At 28.1% G+C, this 13,428-nt stretch overlaps 1 long non-coding RNA gene across 2 annotated transcripts; it reads right to left on the reverse strand.

The window, feature by feature from the left end:
- Nucleotides 1-332: 332 nt before the first annotated feature.
- On the reverse strand, nt 333-1,270 carry LOC109605420 (uncharacterized). 2 transcript variants are annotated; one of them, XR_007547275.1, is made up of 3 exons: nt 1,107-1,270; nt 931-1,048; nt 333-429 (listed from the first exon to the last, which is right to left on the reverse strand). It is a non-coding gene; the product is annotated as an uncharacterized LOC109605420 (long non-coding RNA). The 2 variants fall into 2 exon arrangements; XR_002191961.2 differs by lacking the exon at nt 333-429 and adding an exon at nt 822-847.
- Between the last annotated feature and the right edge of the window lie 12,158 nt (nt 1,271-13,428).

A 13,428-nucleotide genomic window follows, 5' to 3' on the forward strand; every position in this document is an offset into this window, starting at 1 on the left:
ATCTCAATTTAAAAATTAAAACAAAAAAATTACTGGGATTAATTGCTATGTAGATATTTGTGAAATATTTAATTAACAATAAAATAATAAGTACATTTTAATAATTTTTATTTCAATCAATTGGTAAGGCATTCATTATATTCAATTAAAATTTTAATATTCTTATTTGATTATAGATTTTTTTTATTTATACGGATTAATAAAAAATTATGTCATAAAATTTTGAATTAAAGCTCTACAAAATGAAAATTAACAAAATGACTATTAAGATTAACTATGGACGAATTAATAATTCGTAACATTGTTAAAAAGTAGTATAGAAGTAATAAATTAACTAATAAGTACGTACTACTTTTCCTTGAAATGGATCAAAACTTCTTAATTTAAGCCTTAACGTGCGGAAGATCAAAAGAAATGGAAAATTTATTTCTGAAAAATATAAAAATTAATGAATATTTCAGTACCCAATAACTCTACAAAATGAAAATTAACAAAAATGACTATTAAGATTAACTATGGATGAATTAATAATTTGTAACATTGTTAAAAAGTAGTATAGAAGTAATAAATCAGTAAATCTTACTTACCTTAATCAAAATAATCTCCACTTAAAAATTAAAAACAAAATACTTACTGGGATTAATTGCTACGTCGATATTTGTGAAATTTTTAATTAACAATTAAATACTTAAGTACATTTTAATAATTTTTATTTCAACTAATTGTTAAGGCATTCATTACATTCAATTTAATAATATTACTTATTACACTAAATTCCAATTAAATTAACTAATAAATACATATTACTTTTCCTTGAAATGGATCAAAAGTAATGGAAAGTTTATTTCTAAAAAATACAAAAATTAATGAATATTTCAGTACCTCAAAACATTTACGTGTAAAATTACTATTAGTTTATAAAAAACTTACATTTATACATCATATACATGTAGGCTATACATGGAGTCCACCATCCCGAACCCAGAAACAGGATAAATAATAAAGTCATTTTTCCTGGTCTCCCAATGGACTTGCAGAATGGCAGACTCTGAAAATAAAAACATCGATTATCGGGAAAAATTTTTTGGATAATTTGAGTTACTTACATCTCCAGCCTGAGGTGTAGAATGATGCCATACCTTCGGGGCTTGCAGGTTCTTGCGAATCACTGCATTGAGGAATAATGTCCCTGGACGGACCAACATTTTGAATTATTTCCTACCTAAGTAAAAATAATGTATAGCGTTGTGATGGTTTGGTTTGTTTTGTTGTTTAGTTGCCTTGATTACCAGATAATAACTATCATTTGTTTATTTAGAAAGGGTAATGGTTAAAATCGCACTATCTTTTTTATAGTTACCAATATTCAATAAATAAATAAATAATGTTGGTAATATTAAAACCCCAATATGTTAGTTATTGTAGTGTTTCATGCTTTCAAAATGTCTGCCCTTAAAGTGTATATCAAGTATCAATGACCCCGACTATCTTTTGATACATGTAAGTATAATGTCATATAAATGTCATTCAAAATTTAGCTGCGACATTTATGTATAATGCCTTTTTCTTATTGAAAGATACGTAGGAAATGTTAAGTCTAATACAGGATATAGTGTAAATAAATCACCATTAAACATTTCAATATACATGAGTAATTGCCTTCAGTGCAGGAGAAATGTTATATATAAAAAAGTAAAATACAATATTAAGAATGTACACGGATATTTTATTAATGAATGGGCAACAAGACATATTTCTTGATGTGGTAATTTCCTCCATTCAAATTATTAGTTGCCCCACTTCAACAACTAATAAATCTTTCACCATTTCAATGATATCAATGGATTTGTAATTACCAACCTGACAACAAATGAAATCGAAATAAATTATTTACGTTTCCTTTCCAGCGTTGGCCACACCGCCATTAATAGAAATCCCATAATTAAGTGTCGGAATTAAAAAGTGTAGCAACAACTTAATGAATTTTATCGCACTCTAATTAAATTCCACTATCGGAATAATCAGGTGCAATGTAATAATGAAGTGGTTCGGGTTAAGTCTAATTTATAGAAACGCGATAGCGAACGAGAGCTGCATGCTATGCAATGATTAATGGACGTTTCTCACCTATTAATGACGATAGAAACATTTCAATGGGTTTGAATCAACACCAATTGCTTACCAATCATGTTGCTTAATTACTACCTTTACTTTTTAATTTGTCAATACTGTTCATTACTCTTTGAGGTATTGATTTAAAATTCGAAATACTAATTGAGTTCAATAAACCCAAATTAATTCATATTGAATTATAATAAAATTATTGGTTTTTTATTTAATTAATACTGTTGAAAAAGAATTAAAACTATTTGGGAGATTTACATCTACGAAGGTGGTTTTTTGCCAATAATCTCGTATTGATATTTTCCAGCATAAAGCCATCTTGTTACAACTTCGAACCAAGACCACTTTTTGAGAGCACAAAAATGTTACAGTGGAATTTAAGAATGGAAGAATATGTATTGAATCAATTTGACGTCTTATGGAAGATAATTTATTACCTGATGTTCCTGCTCGACTAAATTTTACTAGAGAGGACTGGGCAGAAGATAATGATTCTAGATTTTACCTGTGCACATGAGATAGAAGGATTTTTGTGTCTCGACGACCAAATAAGAAATGTAACCACCTTATCTGGTGGTGGGTACATTTTGGGCATTCTAGAAGAATATGCTGTGCTAACATCATCAAAAATATCTAGGAGACGAGTAAGGGACCTTTTAAACCATCCCAAGAACTGAAGAGATTTTTTGGTTAAAGTTTAGGATAATTTGGATAAAAACGAAATTTTAAAACTAATTTTAAGTATAACTATGTGAGACTAAAATTTGAAATAGTGGACAAAATATCCAGAATTAAATAAAATGTATTAAATTTACCTGTGCACACACGGTAGAAGAGTTTGTGTGTTTCAACGACCAATTTAACCTATTACTACCACCATATTTGTTGGTGGTACTGTTATGGAGTGAGGAGGCATTCCATTAATGCACATACCGACTTATGCCAAATGATGGCAACCTAAATGCTGAGCGTTACATTTTGGACATTTTATAAGAATATGTTGTGCCAAAATTATCTATCTTTTGTTGAAGTTAGCAATATAACCTGGCCAACCTGCAGTCCAGACCTTAACCTCATCGAACATATCTAGAACTTGCCTAGGAGACGAGTAAGGGACCTTTTAAACCATCCCAAGAACTGAAGAGATTTTTTGGTTAAAGTTTAGGATAATTTGGATAAAAACGAAATTTAAAAACTAATTTTAAGTATAACTGTGTGAGACTATAATTTGAAATATCCAGAATTAAATAAAATTTATATAAAAATTGAATTTTATTAATTTTCCAGTTTTTTAGAAATTATTTATATGGATTATTTCTTTTCTCATTTCTTAAGGATAACTAAACACATTTCTATTTAAAAATACAAATAGCTTATACCTTTATATTACCATTTTCAGAAAAAAATAATAAATTGTTATTGTTTTGATGGGTTAATTTCTGTGAGAAATGTATTTTGGAGGTTGTGTTATTTTGCCAATAAGCCAAAATTAGTTGTATAATAATTTCATTAAATATCCTTAATTTATTTTTAATTATTAGTTAAAACCCTTGTAAAGAACATTAACAATTAAAATAATAATAATTTCTAATTTTATATAAAAATTTAAAAAGTATCAATTTAAATTCTTAATTATGATATACATTTTCATTATAGTAATAACAGGGTTGAAGTATCGACTCATTCCTTACTTATACCTTAGTGTAATCATAATTTGCAATTTTCTGACATTATTAGTATATCAATACGTATTGGTTTTGATAATTTTATATCATTATAATGGAGTATCACGCTCCTTCCTTTAATATTTGCCTTTTAGCCACGTAAAGGAGTGTTTATGATAATATTATATGTCTTCACCAACTGGGATAACCCACAATTACAATTTTATCAATTTAAATTTTTAATCATAAAATTATATGCCGGGTACCAGTATTTAACTAGAAACACACAAGCAATTTAAGGGCACCACCTGTACAATGTAATTTTTTCAAGACAGTATCATTTGCGTGACACTGTGTTATTATATTAGGTAATATGTACGTAAAATATCCGATGCATGTTGGGATTTATCAGTATTAGTATGTTATTTAAAGTTATTATTAAATAAGTCATTAATTTTTGGATATCTTCTGTCATGATACACGCACTACACATTTAATAGACATGATTTGATGTTTGTCATCGATGGAAAATGCCATCATAGGACAGTTCCTCATTGGTTACCGCCATTTGATTTACGACTTTCGTGATGGAGCCTATCATACATATGTACGGAACAGTTAAACGACGTTGCTTGCAGTAAAATACGAACAGCATGGAAAATTGCAGGAAATTTCATAGAAATATAAAAATTGTTGTGCTTATCTTCGTTAAAAAGTTTTATGATGATTGTTGACTCGAGTTCCAATTACTTATATAACGTTCGGATTTCTGAAATACAAATTGTATTTTTAAGTGTGCAATTAATGCAATTTAAGAATAACGTATTATTAAATTCTACAGTAAAAAAGTTTAACTGAGTAAAACTTTTCGACTTACCAATCATGTCAATATTTAATAAAATTTTGTAACAGTTAAGAATATTATCAGTAAATTATTAACAACTAATAATTTACTGATTTTTGGTCATTTTCGTCAAAAGTCACTACTCGTCTTTTATTCTATATGTTTTGTAGCACGTGTTCTTTTACGTCAATATTGCCAAAGGTTTGTAGTCATCGTCTGGGGGTACCAGTAGTGTTATGAAGCCGCTGAGGTAGTACTCACTAAGTAATTAAAGGCTCTCAACACTTAGTTGAAGTTACATATCAGTCATCTTGTGGAGAGATAGTTTTGCTTACAAAAATGTATAATCGTGTTGTATTAGCCACAAGTTATACAATTATTATAGTTGCTAAAGAATGTCTGGATGTTGTAAATGATTTTATCTCTCGTTAGCATGTGGATTTGCTAAATAAATCTTAAATGAAGAATTCCATGCACTAATAGGACTCCTTCGTTGTGGCAACATATTACTGTTCTAATCTAATATAATCTATGATGTCCTTCATATATATTTCTTTGTCCTACAACCCAGACAACGACAAAGTATGACTATTCCATCCTAAAATAGATTCCTGTCCATATACTTAAACTGTTTGATATGGTTTCCGATTTATTAATATTTTTGGTCATACTAGTATAAGTCGTTAAGACGACTAGCTGAAAATAATCAAAATCTGGCCTCGTCATTAAATATTATCAATCGCTACTCGTCTTTTGTTCTATATGTTTTGTAGCACGTGTTCTTTTACGTCAATGTTGCCAAAGGTTTGTAGTCATCGTCTGGGGGTACCAGTAGTGTTATGAAGCCGCTGAGGTAGTACTCACTAAGTAATTAAAGGCTCCCAACGCCTAGTTAAACTTACATATCAGTCATCTGATCTGGAGAAATAGTTTTGCTTACAAAAATATATAATTCTGTCGTATTAGCCACAAGTTATACATTTATTATAGTTGCTAAAGAATGTCTGGATGTTATAAATGATTTTATCTCTCGTTGGCATGGAGATTTGCTAAATATACTGTTAATCTTAATTGCAGAATTCCATGCACTAATAGGTCTCCTTCATTGTAACAACATATTACTGTTCTAATCTAATGAAATCTATGATTTTACTTTTATAACAATAACTAGATGAAAAATGGCGATGACATGTCTTTCGTGTGTTCAAGCTAGCCTCGTCATTAACGTCAATGTTGCCACAAATTTGTAGGTTGTGGTCTGAGTGAACCACTAAGATTGTGCCAAGAGTCTTAACATGTCGTCTAAGAACATTTCATAAGGTATAAACGGGTCTGTAAACATCACCTTTCATAACACTGAAAGAGCTGACAACTTAGATCTGGAGGGCATAAACATACAAGATTCGAGGTTATCATAACATAAAAAAATAGAGATTCCATGTATTCAAAAAGTCTTTGAATTGGAAAATGATAATACTATAAATGTTCCCCCTGTTTTACATATTGAAGTAACTTTATTTCGAATCCTGATGGATGGATGGATTAATGGTTTAGTTATGACACAGAAAACCCATGAACATCAGTTATACAAATGTTTCAGACAGGCATTTTTTATCCTAGTAATCACCCAAGTATAATGAAAATGACAAAAATGTCCGTATTTACGGCTACCCGTAATAATTATTGACTAATGCAGCCAATAAATAAAAGAAAATTAATTTATCTCCTACCACACAAGATGTATTGATATGTTCTCGACTGCGTCCGACCATTTCAGTTGGCGTTACCGGGCAATTATAGTTTAAAAAGTCCGTGATTAATATTACCACACTATGAATAATTTATCACTGAATGGAATTTAGAAGTATTCAATGCCAAGGAATTTCTTAGTTGTAATTACCTGCATAAATATTATTGCTTCGTATCTGATCAATTGAGTAGGTAAGTATTATTTAATAAGTTGATAAAACTATAACTTTATATAGCAATGTCTCATGTTTACTAATTAAATAATTCAATTATCTACATTGAATTTATTTGAGCTACGAATAGCGGTGTGTATTAACTGTACCCTTGTTTGGTGTAACAGGATATTTGTTTGTTGGAAAATAAGAAATCATTAAGATATGGGTTATCCTGCCACCATATTTTTATATTAACCAATCACGAGGACTCCCTGACGGGATAGAATCACACCAGAACATGACACTGACGTCGCCCTTCTAATGAGTTCTTTGGGTGTTGTCGTACAGGACTGGCTTCAGCAGGATAATATTAAAAGTAAATTATGGTAATAATTACTACTGTATAGTATTGTTCAAGTATTAATCTGACTGCTAAATTTTACATATTGAAGACAATTATTTCAAAATTAAAATATTAATTAATAACTTGAGCATAAAGTTTATTTACAGTGGTGGACAAAATATGCAACATATATACTAGTATTGTTGCTCATCGTTTTTTGTTGAGGTCACTTTATCGAATATATTTCTTGAAAATTAGGAAAATGTTTAACAAAGTTGGTTCAAGTGAAGGGTGGTAAAATGGATCGTTTTCATTGCAGGGACATATTAGAGACCACCATGTTGCAATTTGGCAAGGAAGAGATACTACTTAGTGGAATATTTCAACAAAAACACGTTTAAAATTATTTAAGAGTGGTTTCTAATGAAAAACTTAACTGTACTTGAATGGCCGTCTCAGTTCCCCGATCTAAATCCTATTGAGCACCTTTGGGAAGTATTAGACCATTGCATCCAAACAAAGAACAGAGATAGTTAAAGGTTTAGTCTACAAAATATTGAAATATTTGAATTATTGTTAATTTTTTATTCTTTTGATTTTTTTATTTTATATATATATATATATATATATATATATATATATATATATACGAATGAACCATCATAACCGTCCAAATAACTTAGAAAATGTAGGGCGTCTTCTACTCGAAATTTGGGGAAATTGGGTCCAAAATGAAATTACAACCCAGATTGAGTATGAGCAGATGTAAGGAGTGTCATTCATAGTAGAGGTAGTGTGTCTCTTGTGTCTCTTGCGTCTTTTGCGTCTCTTGTGTCTCTTATGTTTCTTATGTCTCTTATTTTTCTTATATTTATTTCTTATATTTCTCATATTTCTTATATTTCTTATATTTCTTATATTTCTCATATTTCTCATATTTCTTATATTTCTTATATTTCTTATATTTCTTATATTTCTTGTATTTCTTATATTTCTTATATTTCTTATATTTCTTATATTTCTTATATTTCTTATATTTCTCGTATTTCTTATATTTCTTATATTTCTTATATTTCTTATATTTCTTATATTATTTCTTATATTTCTTATATTTCTTATATTATTTCTTATATTTCTTATATTTATTATATTTCTTATATTTCTTATATTTCTTATATTTCTTATATTTCTTATATTTCTTATATTTCTTATATTTCTTATATTTCTTATATTTCTTATATTTCTTATATTTCTTATATTTCTTATATTTCTTATATTTCTTATATTTCTTATATTTCTTATATTTCTTATATTTCTTGTATTTCTTATATTTCTTATATTTCTTATATTTCTTACATTTCTTATATTATTTCTTATATTTCTTATATTTCTTATATTTCTTATATTTCTTATATTTCTTATATTTCTTATATTTCTTATATTTCTTATATTTCTTATATTTCTTATATTTCTTATATTTCTTATATTTCTTATATTTCTTATATTCCTTATATTTATTATATTTATTTCTTATATTTCTTATAAAATATTCCATACTTTTTTCAGATGAAATTGATTTTTTATTAAAAAAAATAGTAAAAACCAGTGAAAATAAAGATCATTTTAATTAATGGATCGATGAACAGCTTATAGAAAACATTAACTAACATTTGTAACAAGTAATTAAATATGTCATACTTTTTTCCACCACTGTGTATATTTTGTTGCCTAACGTTATAAAATAATTGTTGAAAAGAACAATCTAGAATTCTCTTAAAGTTAATGTTTCAAGGAATCGATTAAATAATAATATTTAATCAAATTATTAACTAATCGTCAACTTAATAGTTAAGAAATATTTTTTTCATTTATCAATTACATGCACAACAGTTCTGTTGTGTAACTAGTAAAATCCATCCCTGTTCAGTATTATAAAATATTTAATCTCAAAGTGCGCCATTATCATTTATTTTCCTATGCCCTGCATGATGGATTTTTTAAGATTGAAAAACACCCGTGAAGAATAACATGTGTATTTTAAATAATGAATGCCCAAAATACGACACTACCAACTTCCACCCCCTTGTTTTATACAGATGGGTAATTTTATCCAATAGTCGTCGTGCAGCCATTATGGAGGAGCAATTAAAATTTACATTAAAATAATATTATTTTAAATAAGTTTCAAAAGTTTATTCAATTAAATCGTATCCTGGCGGCGCAAGAATAATAAGTGCGGCTTTCCTCATAGCTAACAAACCTTGAAACGAAATTACTAACTGGCCAACTATTTCTGCAGAATTGTAGATACTAGTAAGATTACTTTTGAATGTTGCTTCGTCTTTCAAAGACCCCACTAAGTCTAACAGAGATAATCTGCAATCCGCCAATTTTTTACAAGACAATATGGGTATATTTGCCTTGAACTGAGGCTCTCCAATCACATTGAATTGTATACTTTGATTATTTCTAATTTGATGTGCTAACAGTTTGCAATCGCATTCATTAGCAACTGGATCCAGCTTAAATCTTTTCTTAAAATGAAACGTTATGTTTTCTTTCTTCTTCATACTCATGGGAGTCTCCAATTCTTGGCCTTTGTAGCTTAAAAAATCATACTCGACGTATATTTTTTTTATGTTGTCGTCTTTCATGATATGACTATTTTTTTTAAGCCGTACGCTGTCAATAAATATAATTAATTCTGGCAAAATATTTTTTGGTTGTGTTATGTAATTACGAAGCTTAACCTCTTTGGTGTCATTGGTTTTCCATTGGTAGTCCTTTATGGCGTACGGATCCTCGCCTCGCAGGATTGCATATTCCTGCAACGATCTTTTCCAGTTGCATTCTTGATGTAGCCACATTACACGGTCTTTAAGTTCAGTGGAAACCTCCGACCGAGAGATTTTTAACGTATTACTTCTGGTCAACACTGTATTTAATGTGCTGTGATAGTTAAGAATGTCGTATTGCCCTGTTGATGGTGATGTTGTTTTGATTTTATAAATATCTGTAACAGCTTTATCTGCCTTGTCAAAATAGGAGTTCTCTTTAAACTTAGCTTTTAGCACCTGTAAAATTTCTGCGTTACATTCCAGCTGAATGGATAACTTCAGTTGGGCGAAGGTTAATCCACTTAGTCTTTCCTGAATTGTGACGTTGCACGTTTCCATTTTACCAACGTTATCTAAGGCTGCTTCGAATGACGCAAATCCCACTGCAATCGCATCTTCTTTATATTCGTTGGAGGCGTGTAGCTCTACACAAACCATCTTGTTAACCAAACTTTTATACACTGAAAAATTTACGGTGATGTCGTAGGTTATGATGAAGTCGTAAATCTGTCCGTGTCTTCTAACACTCAGTCTCTCGAAAGGTGTTGTGGTCTTTGGAAACTTAAGGAACTTCCACTTGAAAAATATAATGCAGTTCTCCCCAAAAGCCTTTGCCAACTGAGTGATGCACTTCTCGGATAATTTAAGATTGGCAACTTGAATAGTAAATGTTCCTTGCAGTTTTTCGCTGCTTTCAACACTGAAATTTTCCAAAATGGAAGTGTCGGAGTCGGAGCCACCGTCATCTTGTTCAAGGTCCATAAGAGAAGGTGCCGCCACTTTAGTGTCTCCAGGAGTGACCTTCTTTTTCTTTTGGTGATAGACATGGGTGTTCATCCCCGGGCACAAATCGAGCACAGGGAAAACGGTCCGGGTTGCGATTGTCGGATTAACATTAAAGTATCGCAAGGTAAAGCCATTGTATAGCCGCTCCATTATAACTTATAATTTGAATACCGTACTTGGGTATATAATTTGGTATTTTAGACGTCACATGTGACACAGCAGATTTATACAGAAACTGTGACAGTATGTCAAAGAACAAGAAAATTTGAATTATTTGACAAATACACTGTTCCGAGAAACAACTAACTCATTTGTCATCGCCATTGTCGCTTATTCTCAATATGCAAAGGCAATTTAGAAATTTAACTGGCCCTCAGTTTGACCAGACGGTTGTTTTAGTGGAAGAAGTTTGGAGTTACCCCAGAATAGCCGAAGTGTTTGGTGTATCCCATAAATCCATTTCCTGTATTTTATAACGATACATGGAGACTGGTGACCATTCTAGGAGACCAGGTTAGGGTAGAAATGGTGCAACAACTCCTGCTCAAGAGTTTTTTTGAGACTTTCAACTTTGAAACAAAGGTTTGTGACTACAAGAGGTTTACAGTCTTAGTTAGAAAAGGTAGAAGGGATTCGAATAAATATTGAATTTATTAAACAACGACTTAGGGAAGATAATTTGCAACCCCGTGTTCCTGCTTGAAGCTTGATCTTAACCATGGATTATCGCAGGGCCATAATAAATTTTGCTAGAGAGCACGTCAATAGCATTGAAACGGATTGGAAACAAGTTCTTTTTACAGATGAAATAAAAATATTAAAAATGAAAAAAATAATTTTTTTATATTTGTTATGTTTCTCATGTTTCTTGTGTCTCTGTGTCTCTTGTGTCTCCAGTGTCTCTTGTGTCTCTTGCGCCTCTTGTCTCTCTTGTGTCTCTTGTGTCTCTTGTGTCTCTTGTGTCTCTTGTGTCTCTCTTATATTTCTTGTATTTCTTTTATTTCTTGTATTTCTTGTATTTCTTGTATTTCTTGTATTTCTTGTATTTCTTGTATTTCTTGTATTTCTTGTATTTCTTGTATTTCTTGTATTTCTTGTATTTCTTGTATTTCTTGTATTTCTTGTATTTCTTGTATTTCTTGTATTTCTTGTATTTCTTGTATTTCTTGTATTTCTTGTATTTCTTCTGTTTCTTATGTTTCTTATGTTTCTTATGTTTCTTATGTTTCTTATGTTTCTTATGTTTCATATGTTTCATATGTTTCATATGTTTCATATGTTTGTTTCTTATGTTTCTTATGTTTCTTATGTTTCTTATGTTTCTTATGTTTCTTATGTTTCTTATGTTTCCTATGTTTCTTATGTTTCCTATGTTTCCTATGTTTCCTATGTTTCCTATGTTTCCTATGTTTCCTATGTTTCCTATGTTTCCTATGTTTCCTATGTTTCCTATGTTTCCTATGTTTCTTATGTTTCTTATGTTTCTTATGTTTCTTATGTTTCTTATGTTTCTTATGTTTCTTATGTTTCTTATGTTTCTTATGTTTCTTATGTTTCTTATGTTTCTTATGTTTCTTATGTTTCTTATGTTTCTTATGTTTCTTATGTTTCTTATGTTTCTTATGTTTCTTATGTTTCTTATGTTTCTTATGTTTCTTATGTTTCTTATATTTCTTATATTTCTTATATTTCTTATATTTCTTATATTTCTTATATTTCTTATATTCCTTATATTCCTTATATTTATTATATTTCTTATATTCCTTATATTCCTTATATTTCTTATATTTCTAATATTTCTTATATTATTTCTTATATTTCTTATATTTCTTATATTTCTTATATTCCTTATATTCCTTATATTTCTTATATTTCTTATATTTCTTATATTTCTTATATTTCTTATATTTCTTATATTTCTTATATTTCTTATATTTCTTACATTTCTTATATTTCTTATATTTCTTATATTTCTTATATTTCTTATATTTCTTATATTTCTTATATTTCTTATATTTCTTATATTTCTTATATTTCTTATATTTCTTATATTTCTTATATTTCTTATATTTCTTATATTTCTTATATTTCTTATATTTCTTATATTTCTTATATTTCTTATATTTCTTATATTTCTTATATTTCTTATATTTCTTATATTTCTTATATTTCTTATATTCCTTATATTTCTTATATTCCTTATATTCCTTATATTTCTTATATTTCTTATATTTCTTATATTTCTTATATTTCTTATATTTCTTATATTTCTTATATTTCTTATATTTCTTATATTTCTTATATTTCTTATATTTCTTACATTTCTTATATTTCTTATATTTCTTATATTTCTTATATTTCTTATATTTCTTATATTTCTTATATTTCTTATATTTCTTATATTTCTTATATTTCTTATATTTCTTATATTTCTTATATTTCTTATATTTCTTATATTCCTTATATTTCTTATATTTCTTATATTTCTTATATTTCTTATATTTCTTATATTTCTTATATTTCTTATATTTCTTATATTTCTTATATTTCTTATATTTCTTATATTTCTTATATTTCTTATATTTCTTATATTCCTTATATTTCTTATATTCCTTATATTCCTTATATTTCTTATATTTCTTATATTTCTTATATTTCTTATATTTCTTATATTTCTTATATTTCTTATATTTCTTATATTTCTTACATTTCTTATATTTCTTATATTTCTTATATTTCTTATATTTCTTATATTTCTTATATTTCTTATATTTCTTATATTTCTTATATTTCTTATATTTCTTATATTCCTTATATTTCTTATATTTCTTATATTTCTTATATTTCTTATATTTCTTATATTTCTTATATTTCTTATATTTCTTATATTTCTTATATTTCTTATATTTCTTATATTTTTTATATT

Source organism: Aethina tumida, chromosome 2, assembly GCF_024364675.1.
Source record: "Aethina tumida isolate Nest 87 chromosome 2, icAetTumi1.1, whole genome shotgun sequence".
Lineage (NCBI taxonomy): Eukaryota > Metazoa > Arthropoda > Insecta > Coleoptera > Nitidulidae > Aethina > Aethina tumida.